Here is a 23966-nt window from a genome sequence, read left to right as displayed (position 1 = left end):
GAAGCTGAAGACGTTCCCATAAAAGTTATGTTTCACATATACATGGTAGGATTGTACTTCCTGGATCCGTTTTATTTGAGTGGAGCCACGTGACTAGTTTTGGCCAGTGAACTGGGAGTAGAAGCAACATGTATCAGTTTCAGGCAGAACATTGGATTCCTGGTGAAGTCTCACCCAGGCCCTCTTTCCTTCTGCCACAGTAACCTGCAAATAGTCAGCTGGTAACTCTTCCATCTGCCTGGGCTCTTGCCTGGTTATAATGAACAAAGCACCATCTGCAATGGATGTATAGGAAGGGAGCAATTAAGCTTTGCTTTTGGGCCTCTGGGATTTGGGGGTTGTTCGTTATTGCAGCATAAACTAACCTAACTTGACTGATACAAAGTTCCTTGTGAGACTGTAGCATAAAAATGTGCTGTTTTCACAGAAGGAGGCAAAGTACAACACAGAGTAGATGAGTGCGCATTCTATCACTTTCACATCAGAGCATAACAACAGCACCAACTCTGCAGCAGCAGAAAAACAGAAGCAGGGTCCACCATACCTAGCAGAATAGAAAGAAAATCACATCCTTTGGGATCAAGAAACAGGTTAAACAACAATCTTTGAGGTTTATTTGTTTCACCAGCTAACATTGCCCTAACTAACATAGGAGATTATAGCACATGCAACTCAGCTAATAATCTAAGAATTCTGCTCAGATTTTTTTTTTCCCCAAAGTCCATCTCTGGCAGAGCTGCTAATGTCCCCACCCCCATTCTTTCCCAAATAATGCATAGTTTTACTAGTTTCGCTCCCTTTTCCTAGGATTATGACTCTCTAATCTGAATCTTACTTTTCTGACCTCTCTGTTAAGCAGAGCTATTCTATCACAGTTCCTGATCCTGAACTGCATTCACATCCTCAAGAAGGAAGTCAGAATATCTCCATTTAACAGGATCCATTCTGCAAAGATAGTTGAGAAGCTATCTCTAATTCTTTGAACCTACCTTTTGTGTTTTAAACTCTATTCTAAATTGATCATCAACTATTTATTCCTAACATGGTCTGCTGATCCCAAGGGGATTCCTGGTAAACATTTCATGTTCTCCATGTTTTACATATGCATTGTGGGGTGATGGACACAGCACTGACCAGGGGACTAGGAGACCTGGGTTCTAGTCCTGTCTGAGCCTGCTAGCAGCTGTATGACTCTGGGTAGATTATTTCACTTCTCTGGATGTCAGTTTACAAAGCTTAGACCAAGAGGGTGTCTCTGGAAGAACCAACAGAACTGGTTCCATTCCTGCCATTCTAGTTCTTCATTGGTTCTATGTTTGGTGGTGTGGATGAGACTAGATTTTTCTATTATCCTGCTTTCCAAAAAAAGCAAATGACATAACTGGACTGAAACTCAAGGTGCTGACTCATGGAATGATATTATTTTGATGCATATCAGCTTCTTTGTTTTAAGGGAAATTCCTATTCTATTCTATTCTATTCCCAGTTGGCTTTTCCAGGTGTCTTGGAAAAGTAAAACTCTAAACCTTGTCTTTATTCTCCCTCCCCCTCTCTCTCTCTCTCTGACTCTCTCTCTCTCTCTCTCTATCACACACACACACACACACACACACACACACACACACACACACACACACACACACACACACACACACACACACACACACACACCCCCCCCCCCCCCCACCCATATCAGCCCTTAGTATCAAAAAGGCAGTCTGGCTGCCTTGAAGCTTTTATTGTTTTAGAGATGCTTTTGGTGAGTGACTGATACTGAATGGGGCTTTCTGAGATAATAGGATGAATGAAATTGAAAAAAAATCGTGAGGGATGAAAAACTTCTCAGGAAGCTTTAAGGAAAAGTTGCCATCTCATCTGGGCTGCGTGCTCTTGCCTGTGGGGGACACTGCAGGGGCAGGATCTTAAAGACACTGGAGAGACAGAGCCTCCTGAGCACAGCTGGCATCAACGAGACACCCACAGCTCAAACCTCATCTCACAGCTTGATAAAAATTAAACATAAAAGACTCTTCCTGCTCCATAGAAATGGAAATATGTGCTGTTTTGAGTTGAGAAGTGCTACCTCTAGTAAATGAATCATTAGCTTCCAGCCCCACCTTGCTTCTGAATAATGGTCCATGGATTCAGAGGCAGTTGCTCATCATTGAAGGTAATTGCTCATTACATCTCAGAGAGAGTTTGCAAAACTATCTGCCAGGCGTCTCAAAGCCTTGTCAACATGACCTCAGGAAGACCCTTCTCCACTGGAATTCTGACTCTTTGCATGGAGTCATTGGCTCCCGTAGTCTGCTTTTTGATCTTGGAGCAGCAACACTGAAAATCACATTGGGCTTTGTTAGGCTCTGCCAAAGTGGGGCTGGAGGGAGACTGCCAAGGGGAGGAGGAAGTCGAGAATTGCTTCTTCCTGTCTGTCTGCTCCGGGTGGACTTCCTGTTCTTGTTAGTGCCACCCCAGCAGTGGTGGTTTCTTCCTCTAGTAGTAGCTGCACCCACTTTGCAGTTTCTCCAGCTCTTGCGGACAAGCTCCGTCATGCCCCCTCAGAGCCACCAGCATCAGGCGTCCATTCTCCCCTCCTCAGAGGTTTGGGGCCCCATGACCTCTCCTCTAAGTTCTCTAAGTTTAAATAATTCCAGCCTTTTTCTTTGTTCCTCCCGTCCTAGAGGGGGCAGCTGCTCCCTGCAGTTGCTACCTCTGTGGTAACTTCCGGTTACCTAGTTAACAGCTCTATACCTAGGTGATCATTGCTTTTTATGAAATTCTGTGTTGAAATAATTTTTGTGATTTCTGATTCCTGAGTGGACTCTGACTGATACAGCCCTGTTAAAAGATTCGTTTTTAAGTTTCTGATTTTTTTCCTATGAATTTATGCACACACATGCATACACACAGGTATTATATGTTTAATTGTAAGTACAAGACTTTATTTTTACAAAAATGGCACAACAGTCTTTGTCTGCTGTTCAGCAACTTGCATTTTCCAGCTAATTTTAAATATGAAGAAATAAGATATAATAATAAGAAATAAATACTATATTCTGAAGAACTTTCCAAGTCAGTACATATGGGGTTTCCCTATAATTTTTCATGTCTGCATAGTGTTTCATAATCTACTTAATGATGACCATTTATAGACCTTTTGGTTGTTTCTAATTTTTTTGCAGTTACAGAAAAATGTTTTGGTGAATATACTTATACACAAACACACACAGGTAATTTTTTAGGTGCATGTTTTAGTATGTATCTTTAAGACAGGTTCTTAGTATTGGAATAGTTTAAGTAACATGCACATTAACTTTTTTTTTTTTTTTTAGATATATGCATCAAACACCCTCAAAAAAAGCTTTATCATTACTGCCAACAAGGTATGATTGTACCTAAAATGAAAAACCCAGTCTTTCCCTTTGGTGTAGGGAAAACCCTCAGTTCAGTCCATCTCCTGTGTGTTTCTTTTACTACTTACACAGGACACTTCACTTCTGACACTTCTGGTCATCAAATATGTGGAGGTTTTTCCTTATACCAAGCAATTCTCTGTGACACCAACTACTGGGTGTCCTACAATTTAATTCAATTCTGACACTATCTGCTTGGAGATAGCATTAGATCCTATAGGTTAAGGGCTCAGTTCCACCAGAGCCCCCCACACCCACTTCAGACACTGGATGCAAGGCCAGGTTATCACCTGATCTTTGGACCAACCTGCTACAGATCAGAGGTTCCAATGACCCCCTCCTTATTCTCAATTAATTTGCTTGAGCAGTTCACAGAACTCAGGAAAACACTTACTTATAGTTAGCATTTTATTAAAGAGCATGATAAAGGATACAGATGAACAGCCAGATGAAGAGACACATAAGGTGTGGTCTGGGAGGGTCCTGAGCACAGGAGCTTCTGTCCCCATGGACTTGGGATGCATCACCCTCCCGGTGTGGATGTGTTTGCCAACTTTGATGCTTTCCGAACCCCAAACTATTGGAATTTTAAGCAGGATTCATCATGTAGGCATGATAACTTGTTAACTCCATTCCAGCCCCTCTCCCCTCTCTGGAGAATGGGGGTGGGGTGGGGCTGGAAATTCCAAGCTTCTAATCATGGCTTGGTCTTTCTGGTGACCAGCCCCCATCCAAGAGCCACCCAGGAGCCCACCCAGGGTCACTCATTAAAATAAAAGATGCTCCTAGTGTTCTTATCACTTAGGAATGTACAAGGGTTTTAGGGACTCTGTGCCAGGGACTGAGGGCAGAGACCAGTATATATATATATATTTTCTATTATCTCACAGTGCCCATCTGCTTCCTCTCTTTTATGAATTCCTAGAAGTTTCTGGTCTGCTGATGGCACACGTTTTTGTATTCCACTGGTAGTATTGATTTGCTGTTTCTTCCTGGGTAGGGAGAGTGACCAAAACCTATGCTCAGCTGCCATCTTGATCCAATTTTCCCAGATACCAGCTTTCTCCAGTGGCCTTGATATTCTTCTTTCAATAAATCTTAAAATCTTCTATTGCCAATTATCTTGCTTCCAGGGCATCTTGAAAATGTTTTGGATGTTTTTGCACAAGTAAAGTGATTCAAACAATTTTTCTAGACAAGTGAGTTTCTCTCTCCTTGAAGAATAAACCCTTACAAAGGAATATTAATGAGGAGACTTATGGTCGAGAATTAATAGTAACCGTAATAAAAAATAGACAACATTTTTTGAGCACTTATATGCACCACATCATGTTAAGGGCCTTTACACTTCACATATAATTTAATGCTTACAGCAATTTTATTTTATAGATGTGGAAACTGAGGCTTACAGAAGTTAAATAGCTTGCCAAAACCATACATCCAGCAAGTGTCAGAGCCAGAATGTGAATCCAAGCAGTCAGACTTCTTTTTACCATTTAATCATGAGTTTATTCATCAATATATTAATTGAACACTTAGTGTAGTAGTCAGCCTCTGAGATGGCCCCCAGTGACCCCAGTCTCCTAGTATTCACCAGGAGGTCATCCTCTCCCACAGTGGCTAGGACTGACCTATGTAACCAAGAGGATATTGTAGAAATAACATGTGTGACTTCCAGTGTCATAAAAGACCTTGTGGCCTCTGCCTTACTCTCTCTTGGATCAGCCATGAAAGTGAGCCACTTTGGAAGTCTGCAGTCAAACCTTCAGATAACTGTAGGCTTACATCTTGGCTGCAGTCCCATGAGAGGACCATAAACCAGAACCACTCAGTGGAGCTGCTCCCAAATTCCTGCCACAGGGCAACTGTGTGAGATAATTCATGTTTCTTATTATTTTATGCCACTTGGCTTTGAGGTAGTTTGTTACACAGCAATAGATAACTGTTACATTTAGTATGTGTCAGGTTCAGTCCTGGGTGTTGGGGGTATAGAAGTCAATAATGCAGACAAGATTCCCTTGTATGTTATTTGTTGCTTTTCCTTTGCTACTTTTAATATTCTCTACCTTTAATTTTTGTCATTTTCATTACAATGTGTCTTGTTATGTGTCTTCTTTGAGTTAATCCTGTATGGAACTCTCTGTACTTTCTGGATTTGGTGACTGTTTCCTTCCCCAGGTTAGGGAAGCTTTCAGCTATTATGTCTTCCTCAGCCCCTTTCTCTCAGCCCCTTTCTCTCACTTCTCCTTCTGGGACCCCTATAATGCAAATATTAGTGTGCTTGATATTGTCCCAGAGGTCTCTTAAACTGTCCTAGTTTATTTTCATTCTTTTTTCTTTTTTCTGTGCAATGGTAGTGGTTGTGATTCCTTGTTTATGTCTTTAGTTGTTGAAGATCTTTTCTGGCCGGTTCTGGTCTTTTTCATTGATGGCTGTTCTGCAGATGGTTGTGATTTTGGTGGACTTGCGAGAGGAGGTGAGCTCAGGGTCTTTTGACTCCGCCATCATGGCTGATCTAAACAAAATATTTTAAGAAGGAAAAAAAGTCACTGTTAGTTCTACTACACTTACTATGGCAACAATTTTTAGTTTTAAATTAAATTCTGTTCCAGTTAGTCTCTATGCACATATCTTATATACTTATAATTGGAGTATACACATAAGTATAAATTCTTCATTTCTTAATTAATGCTTTTCTAGAAAATTTCTGTAATGTGACATGTTCTTCATAATTATTTTTGTGGCTATACAATGTCAATGAAAAATTAATCAGTAAATCTAAGAAAGAAATGGAAAATTTTATTCGAGCCAAACTGAGGATTATAACCTGGGAACGGCATCTCAGAAAGCTCTGAGAACTGTTCTGCCCATTAGAAGTCAAAGCACAGTTATATAAGTTTTCTGAGACAGAGGGCTATACATTAAATGATATACAAAGTGGTGTGTCGTTGTGACCCCTTACCAGATCAAGAAGGAATGTTATATTTTAAGGAGTTGTCTTGTTAATGCTAGGAGAATGTTGCTCTTTATGGCTGAGCAGGTATATTCTGTTGATGGGGAGGTTTGGTTGATGTATAATGCAGATATGTAACACGCAGTAGAGGGGAAAGAGAAGGCCAAAGGGCAGAGAAAATTTTTAATGTTTAAATTTTTCTTGTGTTGCCATAAAATATGAATTTTATTTCACAATAATATATCATGAAGCTAATTTCTCATACCTTACTTAGCTATTCCCACATTACTAGATAGATTCTTTGCAGTTTCTCAGTACTGGCCATAATTCTGAGATCTTTATTCTACTGCACGTAGCTTTTTGTTTCTTTCAAATTATTTTTTTCTAACAAATCCCTTGAGTGGAATTACTGGGTTAAAAGGTGTATTTATTTGTATTGCTCTTAATGCACATTGTCCTGTTTTCCAGTGTAATTGTCAATGTAAAATGCTATCAGCTTGAGTGTTCTTGTTTCACACAATTGCACTAAAATTTTTTTTCCTTCTTTCTTTCCCTTCCTTCCTTCTTCCATCCCTCCCTCCCTCTCTCTCTCTTTCTCTTTCTTTCTCTCTCTCTCTTTCTTCCTTTCTTTCTTTCTCCTTCCTTCCTTCCTTCCTTTCTTTCCCCTGCCTTCCTTCCTCCCTTCCTCCCTTCCTTTCCCCCTCCCCCACTCCTCCTCTTCTCTCCCTCCCCCGCCCCCACCCTCCTTCCTTCCTTCCAATTCCATAGGAGTAGAACAACACTTAACTTTTGCTTTGATGACCATTTCCCCTGTTTCGCCACTGCTTCAGAAATGTTTTTGACTTTCAGTCTAGTCCAAACAGGAGGACATTATGAGGAAATGACAAGTGGCAATTAGGAAGATTATTGGAGTTAATATAAACTGTATGGGGTCCCAGAGGCTTCGACCAGTTACCTACCCGGTGGCTGGTGAATAGGAGCCCTTATTAGAGGCTGACCCATCCTGGATTCCCCTCCAGAGCCAGGTCTCAAGAGCCGCCCCCCCCACCCTCCCCGCAAGAAAAGGAAACAGAAAGGAGAGACAGGGCTTCTTTCCTTCAATACCTGATTTTCATTAGGTTTGAAGCAATTCTTTGTTATAGTTTAAATTGGTTCTTTTGTTCAGCCTGAAACCTGCCATGCTCACCGCTGTGCAGGACGTGTGGGATTCTTGCTCCAGGACTCCTGTGAATGAAGGATGGGATGACAGGTGATTAACCAGCTGCAGGGCTTGCCCGCCTCCTCCCTCTGGGAGGCCTGGGGAGGGCAGCGCTCTGCCCCGTGTGAATTTACGTGGGGTGGGGGGTGTGCTGAGAGGATGGGGGCGGGTGCAGGGCTCCAAGCTCAGCCTTGCTGTTAGGAAGACCCTCTTGCTCCTGTTAGATGCAAAATAAAACATTATCTAACCTCCACCCTCCCTCCCTGCCTTCCTCCCTCCCTCCCTGCCTTCCTCCCTCCCTCCTTCCCTTCCTTCCTCCCTCCCTTCCTTCCTCCCTCCCTCCCTCCTTCCCTCCCTCCCTCCCTCCCTCCTTCCCTCCCTCCCTCCCTTCCTCCTTTCCTTCCTTCCTCCCTCCCTCCCTCCCTTCCTCTATCCCTCTCTTCCTCTCTTCCTCCCTCCCTTCCTTCCTCCCTCCCTCCTTCCCTCCCTCCCTCCCTCCCTCCTTCCCTTCCTTCCTCCCTCCCTTCCTCCCTCCCTCCCTCCCTCCCTTCCTTCCTCCCTCCCTTCCTTCCTCCCTCCCTCCCTCCCTCCCTCCCTTCCTCCCTCCCTTCCTTCCTCCCTCCCTCCCTCCCTTCCTCTATCCCTTTCTTCCTCTCTTCCTCCCTTCCTTCATTCCTCCCTTCTCCCTCCTTCCCTCCATTCCTTCCCCTGTGAGATACACACAACAAAATTTACCATCTTAACCATTTTTACAAGTACCGCACCGTAACCCATTTCACCGCTGGGGCCACGCTCCATCTTAACCATGTTTAAGTTCTTCGATAGTATTAGGTACATTCACATTGCTGTGTAACCATCAGTGCCATCCGTCTCCAGAACTCTTCCCATCTTCCCGTCTTTCCATACTGAAACTCAGTTTGCATTAAACAATAACTCCTTCCCCCTCTTCCTTCAGCCCCTGGCAACCACCATTCTGTTTTCTGTCTCCATGATTTGACTGCTCTCCGTCAAGTCACATAAGTGGAATCATACAGTAGTTATCTTTTTGTGACTGGCTTATTTCCCTGAGCATGTCTTCAAGGTTCATCCATGTTGCAGTATATGTCAGAATTTCCTTCCTTTTTCAGGCTGAATAATATTGCATTATACATACGTATCACATTCTGTTCATCCATTCAACTGTCAATGGACACATGGGTGACTTCTACCTTTTGGCTATTGAGAATAATGCTGCTGTGAAAAATGGGTGTACAAATATCACTTCGAGTCTTTGCTTTTCATTCTCTTGGGTGTATACCCAGAAGTGGAATTGCTGGATCATACGGTAATTCTATTTTTAAATTTGGATGAACTCCCATACTGTTTTCCATAACAGCTGCACCATTTTACATTTCCACCAGCAATGCAAAATTAACTGCCACCTCAATTCTGAGTTACTGAGATTATGTAAACATGACAGGATAAAAAGATGCTAACTTTTCCAGGTACCATCTGCAGATTAGAGACAGGAGCAATGAACCCATAGCCAGCTCTGGCAGGCCAGGTCAGATAGAATGTTCCCAAAGCATGTTCCTTAGAACACTAGTTCTTCAGGCTATTGGTGGACAGTCAGTGAAAAAAAGGATTTGGATTTCAGACAGATTTCTGTTTAAATATACAAATGCTCATGTGACTTTCATAAGGGTCTCTATCATGCATCAGCTCTCATGCTTACTACTTACCTTGGGATCATTTTTTGGAGGACCATTTCAAGGTATTAGTATTGCACAGGACATATTTTGAGACAAACTTTTCTAGGCAGATGAAGCCTCATATTTTTACGTTTTCCATATATAGCAATTTCTGTATTCCATAGGGAAGCAAAATGACTGTTTTAGATTCAGGCAGAACTGGGTCCAAATCATGCTTCTTCTACATGTTAACTATATGAACGTGGGAGAGTTCTTTAATCTCTGCAAGCTTCAGTTTCCCCTTTTGTGAAATGGTGGAAATTTTAACATATTCACAGGATTGAGTGAAATAATGAACATGATTCATCTTCTTCTTCCAATCATTTTACCTGCTGAGTTGCTAGCTCTGCTAGTTGCAACCTATATAGACAATTGGAAGGTAATGCTTTTTTGTTATTGAAGCTGCCATGTTCCTTTCTTGGGTGGTAACAAGTTCTTCTAAGCCTGTTAACTAAGTAGTTTGGATCATTGTTTTATCCGATGCTGTCGACACATCCACTGAGCCTGAGGAGTCATATTCGCTGAGGTCAGCCATCTGGTCTGACACACAATCAGGACAAGAGAAGGCTGTCCAATACGTTCATCCAGATGCTGCAAATAGTCACGAAAGTTCATTGCTTTGCCTCCTCATCAGTCACCGCTAGTTCTTGTCTGGCATTGACTGATGAAGTATGACTCTTGCACTTACTCTGAGGAGATCTGATGTTTCTTGCTATGTAGACCTGGTATCTAATCCTACCCCTGCAGCCTTCCATCCCCAAATGGCTTCACTGACTATGTTCCTGATTTCTCTTTCTGTACTCACTTGGAATCTTTCTTCAGGTCCACTGGCCCTCCGTTAGTGCTGGCAGCTCATGGAGATCTTGCCTCCCTATGTAGATAACCTAGGACATATCCTGTTACTTGCTCCCTTTTCTTTCTGCATTTATGCCTTTGTAAATCTCTCCTGCCTTCATTCAGCAAATATTTACTGTGTGCTTTATATGATAGATAGCCTCCAAAGATAGCCAGCAACAATTTCTGCTCTCTCTGTACGTCCGTGTTGCTCCTTCCAACCCAGAGACCTCTTTCCTTTCATCTTGACTGACTTGTGACTTGCTCTGACCAATAAAAGGCAATGGAAGTGATGCTGTGTAGATTCTGGGCCTACATCTTAAGAGGCTTGGTAGCTTCTGCTTTTGCTCTCTCTCTTGGAAGTTTCAACTAAGGAAGTTGGGATGGACTAATGAATGATGAGAGACCAGAGAGGGAGGCTGCATGGAAGAGAATCAAGATGCCACAGCCAACAGGACTAAGGCTCCAGACATGTGAATAGACCAACCTGGATGTCCTGGCACGAACCAAGTTCTCAGATGAATGCAGCCTCATCAGTGACAATGTAGAGGGAAAAAACCTGCGTGGCTGAGCCCAACCAACCACAGAATTGGGAGAAATAATAAATCATTGTTGTGTTAAGCCAGCTTGACTAAGCTGCACAGCTTGTGGGATCTTAGTTCCCTGACCAGGGATTGAATCTGGGTCCGCGGCAGTGAGAGCGTGGTATCCTAACCACTGGACCATCAGGGAACTCCCAAACTTTCTGTAAAGGATAGGATAGTAAATATTTCAGGTTTTGCGGGAAGGCTGTATAGTCTCTGTTGCAACTACTCAGCTCTGCCGCTGCAGAGTGAAAGCAGCTGTAGACAATCTATAAATGAATGATTGTGGCTGTGTTCCCATTAAACTTTATTTACAGAAAGAGCTGGCAGGCTGGATTTGCCTGTGGACGATAATTTGCTGACCCCCGTGTTAAGCCACTAAGTTTTGGGATAAATAACTAGAGAGGTAACTGAAACCGCCTACTCATATGCTCCTGGCACTGTGGCGAGTGTTGAGATATAATTGTCTATACGAAAAAGTCATTCCTGCCTTCAGGGAGCTTGCAGCTTGTCCTAGCTCTATGGAAAAAGAGATTAGAGCCAATAACTCCTGTCTAAATAACCTCCAAGACTCAAATGTCACTAGTAAGAATTCAGTAAAATGGATAGCTATTGAAGGAATGTGCTGGAGTCAGAGCTGGTGGCGTAAGACAACCATTTAATTATGCTCATGGACTCTGTGGGTCAGGAATTAGACAGGGATCGCTTACCTCTGACCCTTGGTGTCTGGGTCTCAGCTGGAAAGAGTCAGTAGCTGGGGGTGATTTGTCATCTGGAGGCTAGAGCCATGCAGAGTCATCTTCACCCAAGGGTCTGGGGGTCGATGCTGGCTGTTGGCTGGGCTCTCAGCAGGGGTTGTCCCCTGCAGCATCTCCACACATGGCCTGAGCTTCCTCAATCAGAGTGGCCCTAGGTGGTTCAGGGCTCACAAGTGAGCATCCCAGCGAGCAAGGTGGACACCTTGGAAGTCATGCAGTGACCTCAATGTGTTCTATTAGTTATGTCACTAAGGCCAGCCTAGGTACAAAGGAAGGGATGGAGATACTGCCTCTCAATGGAAAGAGTGTCAGAGAATTTACAGACACGTTTTAAAACCACTGCAGTGTCTGATATTGGTATATGAAGAGGATTAAGTAATTCAGTTTTGAATAGTTTTGTGGGTTCTGAACATTTCTTGTCAAGGCAGATCTGAGTTCCTGTGGTTTTGGAGAATAAATAACATTGGAAATCATGCTCACTGATGGTCATAGTCTTTACCATGTAAGGCCTGTGCTTTTCGCATTTTTCACAGTAGCGCAGTACAGTGACTGAGAGCATGTACTGTAGAGTTACATAGTCCTAAACTATGGTCCCAGCTCTGCCATTTGCTTGCTGTCTGACCTTGGACCAATTTCTCAACATTTTTAAGTCTTAGTTGCCTCATTTAAAAATGCAGACAACAATATTATACTTCTCAGAATTGCTCTGCCATTCTAGTGAGACAGTTCATGTAACTAGCAACTGGTGAGTGCCCAATCAATAGTATTATCTTAAAGCAGACTGTTTTGTGAATTTTGAGCATTTAGTCATAAGGATAAGGATAGTGGTAAAAATAATAGGGGAAAGAGCTAAAAGAAAAGCAAAAAAATCACTGAAAAATCCACTTATCCTGAAAGCAATTTTAATTTTGGTAAATATACTTTCAAAATAGAAGAGGTCTCTATGTCCCTTTATACATAGAGACATAAAATTATACATACATACATAAACACACACAAACACATATATACCTGTGTGCACACAATTTTATGCAAATGGAATAATATTCAAATAATGTTCATGGTGTCATATAACCTTTTTAAAAAATATAAATCATTCAATTTATTTAAACTAAAAAACAAAACAGTTCACCCATTTCTTCCACCCTCCCACCCCCTTCCTCTGGCAACCACCAATCTGTTCTCTGTATCATGAGCTTGTTCTTTGTTTTTTCTTATAATCTTTTAAAATCAACACTATGTCATGAATATCTTCTGAGAAAAGTGAATAGCTCTCCACCACTATTTGAAAAGCCAACAGTAGTCCACTGTACAGACTTACTATAGTTTAACTTGTCCCCATTGATGGACATTTAGGTTGTTGTTTGTTTGTAGCCTGTAAGGTGGCAGTTGTGCCCTGAAGATGGTAATAATGATGTCCTTAGAAAGTGAAATCTAAAAACTAGACTCAGTAACAGCCTAGGGCATTCAGTTGTGCCCTGCTCCCTTCAGCTGGACAACTCTGCCTTTCACCAGGAAGCAAGGATGCAGTATAAATCAGCCCTCAGTTACCTTGATTCATCCACAGGCTTTGTCATGAGCCCGCTGAATTCATTCCCCATTTCTGTCCAGTTCCAGCCTCTGTCTGATGTCCTTGGCTCCCGTCACCTTCCTCATTCTCTGTCTGGTGGTTCCCTTTCTCATGATAATATTCCTTTAGTAAACACATGGCCCTCCTTGGTGTCGACTTGCATAGGCTCCTGGCTTTCAGCAACTCCAGATCCATCCAGCATGAGCTCACATGGCCAGTATTTCTATTAGGTTTGCCCAGCCTCAAAGAAAGGGAGCCACCAATAAGAAAACCATAAGCATTGTGGTAACGGTGGAATCATTCCATATCACTGAAGAAAATGTCCCAGACACTTTATGGCTAGCAGATTTTTCAGTGGACTTCTGGTCCAGTCTTTCTGCTATGAGCAGCAAGCAAAGGGAATGACCCTTAACACGAATATAATGATAAAAGGCAAAAAGGTGATATATATTTTTTTTTGATGAACTATTTTTTAATATGTAAAATATTAAGCACAAATGAAAAACTAAAACATTATCCATCAAATACTTGTACCCAAAGTCTAACAAAATATCATGAGAGATAGGTTCAATTGAAGTAATCTCCACCTCAAGGATGGTGTTCAAAGGTATCACTCCCCTAGGAGAGTTGCTCCACACTCCTGACCCTTGATCCCTGATTGGGATCCCTGGCTTCAGACACCCAACACTGCTTCACCTTATTTTATTGTCTCTCAGAAGGCCCTAGAATGACTCTCTTTGCTTCCCCAAGAATCTCTGTTATCAGCCCTTCCTATTCTTGGGGTCTCTGACTCTTGGATTTTGGATTTTGTTTATTTATTTATTTATTTATTCATTCATTCATTCATTCATTCATTCTGCACTGCGTGCGGCTTGTGGGATCTTAGTTCTCTGACCAGGGATTGAACCTGGGGCCTCGGCAGTGAGAGCGCCGAGTCCTAACCACTGGACCACCAGGGAATTCTCTGGATTCTATTTAAAGTTGCTATTATTATACTGTGTAGGCCCTTACTTAAAACTGTAGACTCTGAAATTCATATACTTTCTTTTTTTTTTTTTTAGGCATATTTTTTTTTCACACACACTGTATTTTATTTTTACAAGAGATAAACTGACACCAAGCATTGTAAATGGATGACCACAACAAAAGCAACAATGATTGCAATTACCAAACACGAAACACACTCATACTATGTCATAATATTGACATTCAGTCCAGTAATCCTCCACAAAAGGTGATATATTTTTAAAAGTATAAAAAAGATGTATAGCTGATTCACTTTGATATACAGCACAAACACACGCCATTGTAAAGCAATTATACTCCAATAAAGATGTTAAAAAAAAATAAAAGTGTAAAAAAGAGCTATTGGAATTTAGAACAGGAGAAATGTGCCGGTCTCTGATTCATAACAAGGGGCTGCAGAAGTCTCAACTGTTGTGGGATAATGTTTCTAAAAGGATATCTTCCCTATAAAAATTAGATGAAAATACATCTTAACAAGAGATAGGACTGGAAGTTCTCCAAATTGTCTTCTACTCACTAGGTTGGTGATGCTAAATTCTCAGAGCTTATGTCTGCTGTAAAATGGGACTGGCAATATCTGGTTCATAGAGTATTCTTATGATAATAAGGATTCCCTAAGATAATATCAAAGGGCTTTGTAAGAGATGGTCTTCTCATTACTGCTGTTATAAATATTCTTAAAAACTATAACCTCAAAGTAGCTTCCATTTTGTTTTGCACATTGCAGGTGTTCAATATTTATTGAATTACTATGATAAACAATGTAAAAGTATCCAGTTATTAAGGAAATTCCTTTTTTCAAAATTTCTTTACCCTCAGACTCGATGACAGTTCTAATGTTCCCAATACAATTGTTCATAATAACCAAAAGGTGGAAAAAACCCAAATCAACTGATCAACCGATAAATAAAATATGGAATATCCATACAATGGAATATTATTCAGCAATAAAAAGGACTAGAGTGTTGCTACATGCTACAACACGAAGACCCTCAAAAACACTGTGCTAAGTGAAGGAGGCCAATCATAAAAGACCCATACTACGTGATTCCATTCATATGAAATATCCAGAACAGGGAGATTGGTAGAGACAGAAAGTAGATCAGTGTCTGCTTAGGATGTGCTAGCTAAAAGGTACAGCGTTTCTTTTCAAGCTGGTGAAATGTTCTAAAATCAACTGCAGTGATGGTTGTAGATATCTGTGAACATACTAAAAACCACTGAATTGCACACTTTACATGGGTGAACTGTGTGGTATATGAATTAAACATCAATAAAGCTGTCCAAAAAAAAAAAAAAAGGTTCTTTAAAGACCCAGCTAAGCCACTTACAAAGTTTAGGCAGAGAGAAGTCTATTTCAGCTCATATCCTAAAAAATAAACTGGAAGGGAAGCTCCTCCTGGAAAGAGGCAGCCCTATGGTGTATGGGCCTGCCATGTCCTCTCCAATTCTGTCTGAACCAGCTGGGCACTCGGCAACTGACCACCAATAAAACCAAGCCAGGAACACTCAACTCCATTGATCAGTGACCTGGGACACAATCCCATGGCTACCTCACTTGCTCTCAATCTCTGGAATGTTCTAGGTCTGGCTTCTAGGTCCAATAGTGCATGGTTCTTATTGCATTCAGAAACTGAAAGTCTCTGACTCAGACGACCTTGTACATTCCTGGGAGTTGCAACCTCTAGAGGGATGTTGAATGTTGGGGTGCGGCTGAGGCTGGGGCCGGTGGAGGGTGGGGTCCGATCTACCATCACCTCCAATAGTATTCGTGTTGTCCACTTTTCTCATTGTTGCTTTTGCTATAGTTTTTTGAGATAGTCACAGGAGGGTCTGTTGGCTTCCCACTTTCTTTTAATGGCGCTTGAGTTTCTTTTTTTTTTTTTTTTTTTAATTTTATTTATTTATTTATTTATTTATTTATTTATTTATTTATTTTTGGCTGTGCTGGGTCTTTGGTTCGTGCGAGGGCTTTCTCCAGTTGCGGCAAGTGGGGGCCACTCTTCATCGCGGTGCGGGGACCGCTCTTCATCGCGGTGCGCGGGCCTTTCACTATCGCGGCCCCTCCCGTCGCGGGGCACAGGCTCCAGAAGCGCAGGCTCAGCAGCCGTGGCTCACGGGCCCAGCCGCTCCGCGGCATGTGGGATCCTCCCAGACCAGGGCTCGAACCCGTGTCTCCTGCATTAGCAGGCAGATTCTCAACCACTGCGCCACCAGGGAAGCCCGAGTTTCCTTTTTTTTTTTTTTTTAAACATCTTTATTGGAGTATAATTGCTTTACAATGGTATGTTAGTTTCTGCTTTATAACAAAGTGAATCAGCTATACATATACATATGTCCCCATATCTCTTCCCTCTTGCGTCTCCCTCCCTCCCACCCTCCCTATCTCACCCCTCTAGGTGGACACAAAGCACCGAACTGATCTCCCTGTGCTATGTGGCTGCTTCCCACTAGCTATCTATTTTACATTTGGTAGTGTATATATGTCCATGCCACTCTCTCACTTCGTCCCAGCTTACCCTTCCCCCTCCCCGTGTCCTCAAGTCCATTCTCTATGTCTGCGTCTTTATCCTGTCCTGCCCCTAGGTTCTTCAGAACCTTTTTTTTTTTTTAAGCTAGTGGTTACCAGTGAGGAGATGGAAGGGGGGAGGGGCAATATAGAGGGAGGGGATTAACAGGTACAAACTATTAGGTATAAGATAAGCTACAAGGGTATAGTGTACAACATGGTGAATATAGCCAATATTTTATAATAGCTATAAACGGAGTATAACCTTTAAGAACTGCGACTCACAACACTGTATACCTGTAACCTATCTAATATTATGCGTCAACTACACTTCGATTTTTAAAAAATGGCACCATATGGTCATTGGAAATAAGAAAGGGCCCATTAGAAAGCCCAGCGATAAACCCACGCACATATGGCCACCTTATTTTTGATAAAGGAGGCAAGAATGTACAATGGAGAAAAGACAGCCTCTTCAATAAGTGGTGCTGGGAAAACTGGACAGCTACATGTAAAAGAATGAAATTAGAACACTCCCTAACACCATACACAAAAATAAACTCAGAATGGATTAAAGACCTAAATGTAAGGCCAGACACTATAAAACTCTTAGAGGAAAACATAGGAAGAACACTCTTGACATCAATCACAGCAAGATCTTTTTTGATCCACCTCCTAGAGTAATGGAAATAAAAACAAAAATAAACAAATGGGACCTAATGAAACTTCAAAGCTTTTGCACAGCAAAGGAAACCATAAACAAGATGAAAAGACAACCCTCAGAATGGGAGAAAATATTTGCAAACGAATCAACGGACAAAGGATTAATCTCCAAAATATATAAACAGCTCATTCAGCTCAATATTAAAGAAACAAACACCCCAGTCCAAAAATGGGCAGAAGACCTAAATAGACATTTCTCCAAAGAAGACATACAGACGGCCACAAAGCACATGAAAAGATGCTCAACATCACTAATTATTAGAGAAATGCAAATCAAAACTACAATGAGGTATCACCTCACACCAGTTAGAATGGGCATCATCAGAAAATCTACAAACAACAAATGCTGGAGAGGGTGTGGAGAAAAGGGAACCCTCTTGCACTGTTGATGGGAATGTAAATTGATACAGCCACTATGGAGAACAATATGGAGGTTCCTTAAAAAACTAAAAATAGAATTACCATATGACCCAGCAGTCCCATTACTGGGCATATATCCAGAAGAACAGTAATTCAAAAAGACACATGCGGGGCTTCCCTGGTGGCGCAGCGGTTAAGAATCCCCCTGCCAGTGCAGGGGACATGGGTTCAAGTCCTGGTCCGGGAAGATCCCACATGCCGTGGAGCAACTAAGCCTGTGTGCCACAACTACTGAGGCTGCGCTCTAGAGCCTGCGATCCACAACTACTGAGCCCGCATGCCACAACTACTGAAGCCCGTGCGCCTAGAGCCCGTGCTCTGCAACAAGAGAAGCCACCGCAATGAGAAGCCCGCGCACTGGAACAAAGAGTAGCCCCCGCTCGCCGCAACTAGAGAAAGCCCACGCGCAGCAACAAAGACCCAACACAGCCAAAAATAAATAAATAAATAAATTTATTTAAAAAAAAAAAAAAAAGACACATGCACCCGAATGTTCATTGCAGCACTATTTACAATAGCCAGGTCATGGAAGCAACCTAAATGCCCATCAACAGACGAATGGATAAAGAAGTTGTGGTACATATATACAATGGAATATTACTCAGCCATAAAAAGGAACGAAATTGAGTCATTTGTTGAGACGTGGATGGATCTAGAGACTGTCATACAGAGTGAAGTAAGTCAGAAAGAGAAAAACAAATATTGTATATTAACGCATGTATGTGGAACCTAGAAAAATGGTACAGATGAACCGGGTTGCAGGGCAGAAGTTGAGACACAGATATAGAGAACAAACGTATGGACACCAAGGGGGGAAAACTGCAGTGGGGTGGGGATGGTGGTGTGCTGAATCGGGCGATTGGGATTGACATGTATAAAGTGATGTGTATAAAATTGATGACTGATTAAAAAAAAAAAGATTCCATATATATGTGTTAGCATATGATATTTGTTTTTCTCTTTCTGACTTACTTTACTCTGTGATGCTTGAGTTTTTCTTTTTGTGAAATAGGGTATATGGAACCCACAGATTGCTTTTCTCTATGCAGGTCTATTGACCCTACAGTTAGTGGAAATATATCTCAGATTTCTATGACATCACATACATTTTGGAAGAAAATACAAAAAGGAGATATCAGAAGCTGCTGCCTGATGCTTTTTCATTGCATTTCTTAATATCAATATCAATGTTCTGAAGTGTTCTGTAATTCTAAGGCAATGCTGTTCATTCATTTTTTATTTGCATTTGGACAGGGCTTAGAGAACAAATTTACACGTACGTTTAACTTTGGCTCTTTAAGATTTGGAATTCAAATGATCTGAACTCAATGCAATATTCGTATAATGCAACCACTGTACACTTTATATTTTTCAGAGGGCTTTACAAACATGATCTCATGAGAAAGAGGGCTGGACCAAGAATCAGGAGTCTTGGGTTCTGGGACTGGCTCTCCCGCCAACCAGAGGTGGCACCTTAGGAGATCCACATACTCTTCTTGGACCTTAATTTTCCAGTTTATAAAATGGGTGAGTGGACTTGATGATCTCTGAAATCCCTTCTATATCAGATATTTTGTGATTCTGTGTTCATCACTGATAGTCATTTTGATCTAGCACAGAGAATTAGAGAATTAGTGTCAAAGTTTTATCATTGCTCTATATTTTTAGTTTTTCAAGATTGGAATTCCAAATATTCCTCTTAGGTGGTTTGCTTACAACTAAAATGGAGTGCTATGAGTTGACATAGGGTACTTTGCTATGGCCCAGGTCAAAGCCAAGTTAAAGTCGGAGCGGTGGTTGTCACACTTGACTGTGTAACAGAATCACCTGGAGGGCTTGTTAAAACACAGGTTGCCAGGCCTCATTCCCAGAGTTTCTGGTGGTGCTGATGCTGCTGGTCCAAGGACCACAGTTTGAGAACTACTGAGCTAGAGGTATGTTAGCCCAGCGAGATTGCTTTGTTTTGCCTCTGTTGCTAGAGAAAAGCTAAGAGTGTTCCCAAGTGTTTAAAGAAAAGGGATTAGTTTGTCTTGGACACCTCCTCCTCTCCTTTTCATTTTCTCTGATTAATTTCTAGCATGATGTAAGTCTGCCTGGCCTGGGTATAGAGTTTGCATTATAGGGGCTGAGGCTGGGATGAATGGACTATCTTAAGCAAAATAGCCAAGAACTAAGGAGACAGAGAAGTCATAGTATCAATAGTTGAATAAACGAGAGTTGTATCTTCCACAATCAAGAAAAGCAGTGATGATAAGGAGGGAAAGCAGGGAAAATCTGTATAACCGTATGTACTAGTGATTCTGTTCTGAAAAATGTGGCAGACTTGTTCACCAAAATGTCTCCTTCTCTTTTTCTTGAATACATAGCTAGACTGCATTTCCAGCTTTCCTTGTAGCTAGATGTGGTCATGGATTAGTTGTGTTCAGTGACTTGTGAGTGGATGTGATTTTTGTGCAGCTCTAGAAAGTAGTCTGGAGATTTGTATAAGAGACTGTGCCTCTTCCGTGTTCCCTTTTTCTTCCTCCATCTTCTGGATGGAAATTCATGGAGTCTGAGTCCCTGAGTCACCACCTGGAGGAGAGCTGCCTGATTACATTCAGGAACTCTGGAATTTTTACATGAGTTAGAAATATATATTTACTGTATTTGAGCTCTTATAAACTTTTGGGTCTGTTTTTTACTGCATCCACATCCTAATCAATTAGCATATATTCCATTATTTCTCAATATTAGAGGACCAAGCTGTGGGGATGGGAGAAAACAAAAGTTAGGACCAGATAAATGCATATCAGATCCTAAATATGAGCTGAGAGCTATACTAACCAATGTTCCCGTTAGAGTTAGATCAAGAAGGGGATCTCTCGGCACTTGGGGCTTGTGAGTAGAACCCACATAAATTCACACTAAAATCTATTGAGAGATCCCAATTATACTCTTCTGTTTTCAAGATGAGAATATTATAAAAATTAACATAGGCTAGTTGGAAAATATGCCACAGAATAAGGAAAGGGGACCGTCTCTCAGTGTACTCAGTGGAGAAATACAGTTTTGGAAATATTAACTGCGAGGACAAAAAGAACTTTTTAGAAACTATTTGTTGACCACAATAGTTGCAAGAAGGCATGACCTTGATTAAAGAAGAAGCAAAACAATAAGACAAAATGTAAGAGGTGAAGGGTCTAATGGGATGAGATTCAGATTTAACAAACTGAGGCAGAAAGGGAGAAAGAAGTACTAAAGGGAGAAATCAATGAAACTGATACGAGTGCCAAGATGAAAATTCCAAGGCAAACTTGAGAAGCTCTCTCAGAGCTCAGGGGAAAAGAACTAATAGATAAGAGCAAGAAAAATTCGACAGATTTGGAGGGCATGAAACAAAGATTAAACTTAAGAATTATAGAGATTTCTGAGGAAAGAAACAGAGCAAATGGAATAAAATGTAACGATCAAAAGTATGTTGAAGGAATCTATATGAATTTGAAAACACATCTGAATTTAAAGATTGAAATGGCTTGCTATGTTCCAGGCAACACACACACACACACACACACACACACACACACACACACACACACACACACACATCCTGGAAATTAAAAAAAATTCTAAGAATTAAAATCAGCCACTTGGGACTTCCCTGGTGGCACAGTGGTTAAGAATCCACCTGCCAATTCAGGGGACACGGGTTCGAGCCCTGGTCCGGGAAGATCCCACATGCCGCAGAGCAATTGAGTCTGTGCTCCACAACTACTGAGCCTGCGCTCTAGAGCCCGCGAGCCACAACTACTGAGCCCGCGTGCTGCAACTACTGAAGCCTGCACGCCTAGAGCCCATGCTCTGCAACCTAGAGCCCGTGTTCTGCAACAAGAGAAGCCACCGCAATGAGAAGCCTGTGCACCGCAGCGAAGAGTAGCCCCCGCTCGCTACAACTAGAGAAAGCCTGCACGCAGCAACGAAGACCCAACACAGCCAAAAATAAAAAATACAAATAAATAAATAAATTTATATAAAAAAAATAAAATCAGCCACTCAAAATTATTTACATATCCAGGCAGAAAAAAAAAATCAGTTTTACCACAAGAGAACAAAAATTCAGTCTGGCTTCAGACTTCTACTCTTTAACATTAAATGATAAAAGATGATGGAGGGGCTTCCCTGGTGGCGCAGTGGTTGAGAATCTACCTGCTAATGCAGGGGACGCGGGTTCGAGCCCTGGTCTGGGAAGATCCCACATGCCACGGACCAGCTGGGCCCGTGAGCCACAACTACTGAGCCTGCGCGTCTGGAGCCTGTGCCCCGCAACGGGAGGGGCCGCGATAGTGAAAGGCCCGCGCACCGCGATGAAGAGCGGTCCCTGCACCGCGATGAAGAGTGGCCCCCACTTGCCGTAACTAGAGAAAGCCCTCGCACGAACCGAAGACCCAACACAGCCAAAAATAAAGAAATAAATAAATAAAGTAGCTATTAAAAAAAAAAAATGGTTGCAGGGACTTCTATTATAAAAAAAAAAAAAAAAAAAGATGATGGAATAACATCTACTGGTTTTATAGGGAAATTGTTTAGATCCATGGATTTTGAACCAGGCTGAATTTTCGTTTATGGTTGAAGGTAGAAGCAAACTATTCTAGGGACTGTAAGGATCTAGGAAATTTACCAACTATTTGCCCTTTTGTGGGAAAACTTTTTTTGGAAGACGTTGTCTAATTGACCCAGAGCTGAATCAATATTATAAGTTCAAAAAAGTCAGTGATCTGATAGCCTTTGTATAAAAAATGATCTTTGAGCTTCTACACTATCCTCTATTCAGCCTGCTGGCCTGGAGGGGGTGCTGCGTCCTGGTGTCTGTAGCAGGCTCGCCTTGCTCAGCCACATCCCCGGGCAGCCCATCTAGCTCTCTACTCTGTATTCCTGCTATCCAGGAGCCCAGAGCAGCTCAGGAGAGCCGCACCTCAAGGTGTCCTCCCTCCCTGATTGATGCTCTGCAGCCAAATAGACATGACTGTGCCCCAGGATGGTGCAAGAGAAGCCTCAGAGGCATGTTTTGAAGTCCTAGATGAAGAATGAGACCTAGGGTCTCTGCTGTGGACTGAACGTTTGCATCCCCCAAATTCATATTTTGAAACCTAATCCCTAGTGTGATGGTATTTGGAGGTGGGGCTTTGGAGAGATGATTGGGTCATGAGGGTGAATCCATCATGAGTGGGATGAAAGCCCTTATAAAAGAGACCCCAGAGAGCTCCCTTGTCCCTTCTAGCACGGGGGGACCACCTGTCAGGGCCACCTGTGAAAGCAGGAAGCAGGTTCTCATTAGACACGGAATCTGCCAGGGCATTGATCTAGACTTCCCAGTCTCCAGCACTGTGAGAAATAAAGTTTCTGTTGTTTATAAGCCACCCAATCTATGGTATTTTTCTTAACAGCAGCCTGAATGCACTAAGACAGTCTCCTTTGCTCTCCATAGTACCTTCATCCACCTAAATACCTGCCCCTCTCAGGCAGAAGAGGGGAAAATAGGCACACCTACATGGGAGGGTGGAATTTCCCCCTTCCTCTTTCTAGCTGGACCTCTCTTAAATATATACCTTTAATCTAGGTCATAAAAACAGTTGGTTTGGGATGTTTGGGGCCAGGGAGATTAGAGAAATTTAGACAAAACTTTCTTTAGATAATGCCTGGGATTGCCAGGTATTATCTGCTACAAAATCCTAGTTTTGAATTCTAGAAGCTGAACTTTAGTTTTCTTCTATGCTTTCTTTCTCTAATAAACCCCTCCAGGTAGCTGGGCATTAGGGGCTGATGAGGGCTGACTAGGATGAAGGCTATTCATAGAAAAAGACAAAATGTTACTATGTTACCTTTATATCAGATGATCCCAATTTATATATTTTTGTATAATATGAAATATATTATGTGTAAATACATAAAATTCAACAAGTTATGAAACATGATTATTTCTGAGTAGTAGTATAATAGGTAATTTTTTCTTTATATTAGCCTGAAATTTTATTTTTCTAAGCTCACTATAATGCTCATGCATTGCTTCTGTCATAAAAACAATAACTGTTGCTTAAAAATACTGTAAAAGTAAGAACTCTGGGGACTTACAATAGCCAAAACAGACTACGTGACAACATTCAAAATGGTGACAAATTTTAGGACAGAAATGTAAGATTCAATATGGTAACAAGTCTGTATACTCAAGGGTCAAAATATAATTTAACTTTAAAAAAATCAAATGTGCTTATTTT

The 23966-nt window shown here is 41.7% G+C and overlaps 2 long non-coding RNA genes and 1 other non-coding gene across 4 annotated transcripts in view; 1 reads left to right on the top strand and 2 right to left on the bottom strand.

Annotated features, from left to right (window-relative positions):
• LOC130704819 (uncharacterized) overlaps positions 1-23966 on the top strand; it is a 132671-nt gene that overhangs the window by 73923 nt on the left and 34782 nt on the right. The window contains exon 2 of the long non-coding RNA XR_009005297.1: positions 19094-19245. This is a non-coding gene — a long non-coding RNA (uncharacterized LOC130704819). The remainder of the gene's footprint in view (positions 1-19093; positions 19246-23966) is intronic.
• Positions 3955-13145, bottom strand: LOC130704818 (uncharacterized). Of its 2 annotated transcripts, none has more exons than XR_009005295.1 (3): positions 13022-13145; positions 7471-7590; positions 3955-5928 (listed from the first exon to the last, which is right to left on the bottom strand). It is a non-coding gene; the product is annotated as an uncharacterized LOC130704818 (long non-coding RNA). The 2 variants fall into 2 exon arrangements; XR_009005296.1 differs by lacking the exon at positions 3955-5928 and adding an exon at positions 7126-7216.
• TRNAE-CUC (transfer RNA glutamic acid (anticodon CUC)) lies at positions 13927-13999 on the bottom strand. The gene has a single exon. It is a non-coding gene; the product is annotated as a tRNA-Glu (tRNA).

Source organism: Balaenoptera acutorostrata, chromosome 15 (genome assembly GCF_949987535.1).
Source record: "Balaenoptera acutorostrata chromosome 15, mBalAcu1.1, whole genome shotgun sequence".
Taxonomy (NCBI): domain Eukaryota; kingdom Metazoa; phylum Chordata; class Mammalia; order Artiodactyla; family Balaenopteridae; genus Balaenoptera; species Balaenoptera acutorostrata.
Note: the sequence above shows the minus strand (reverse complement) of the source record. Positions and strands in the feature narration are given on the sequence as shown.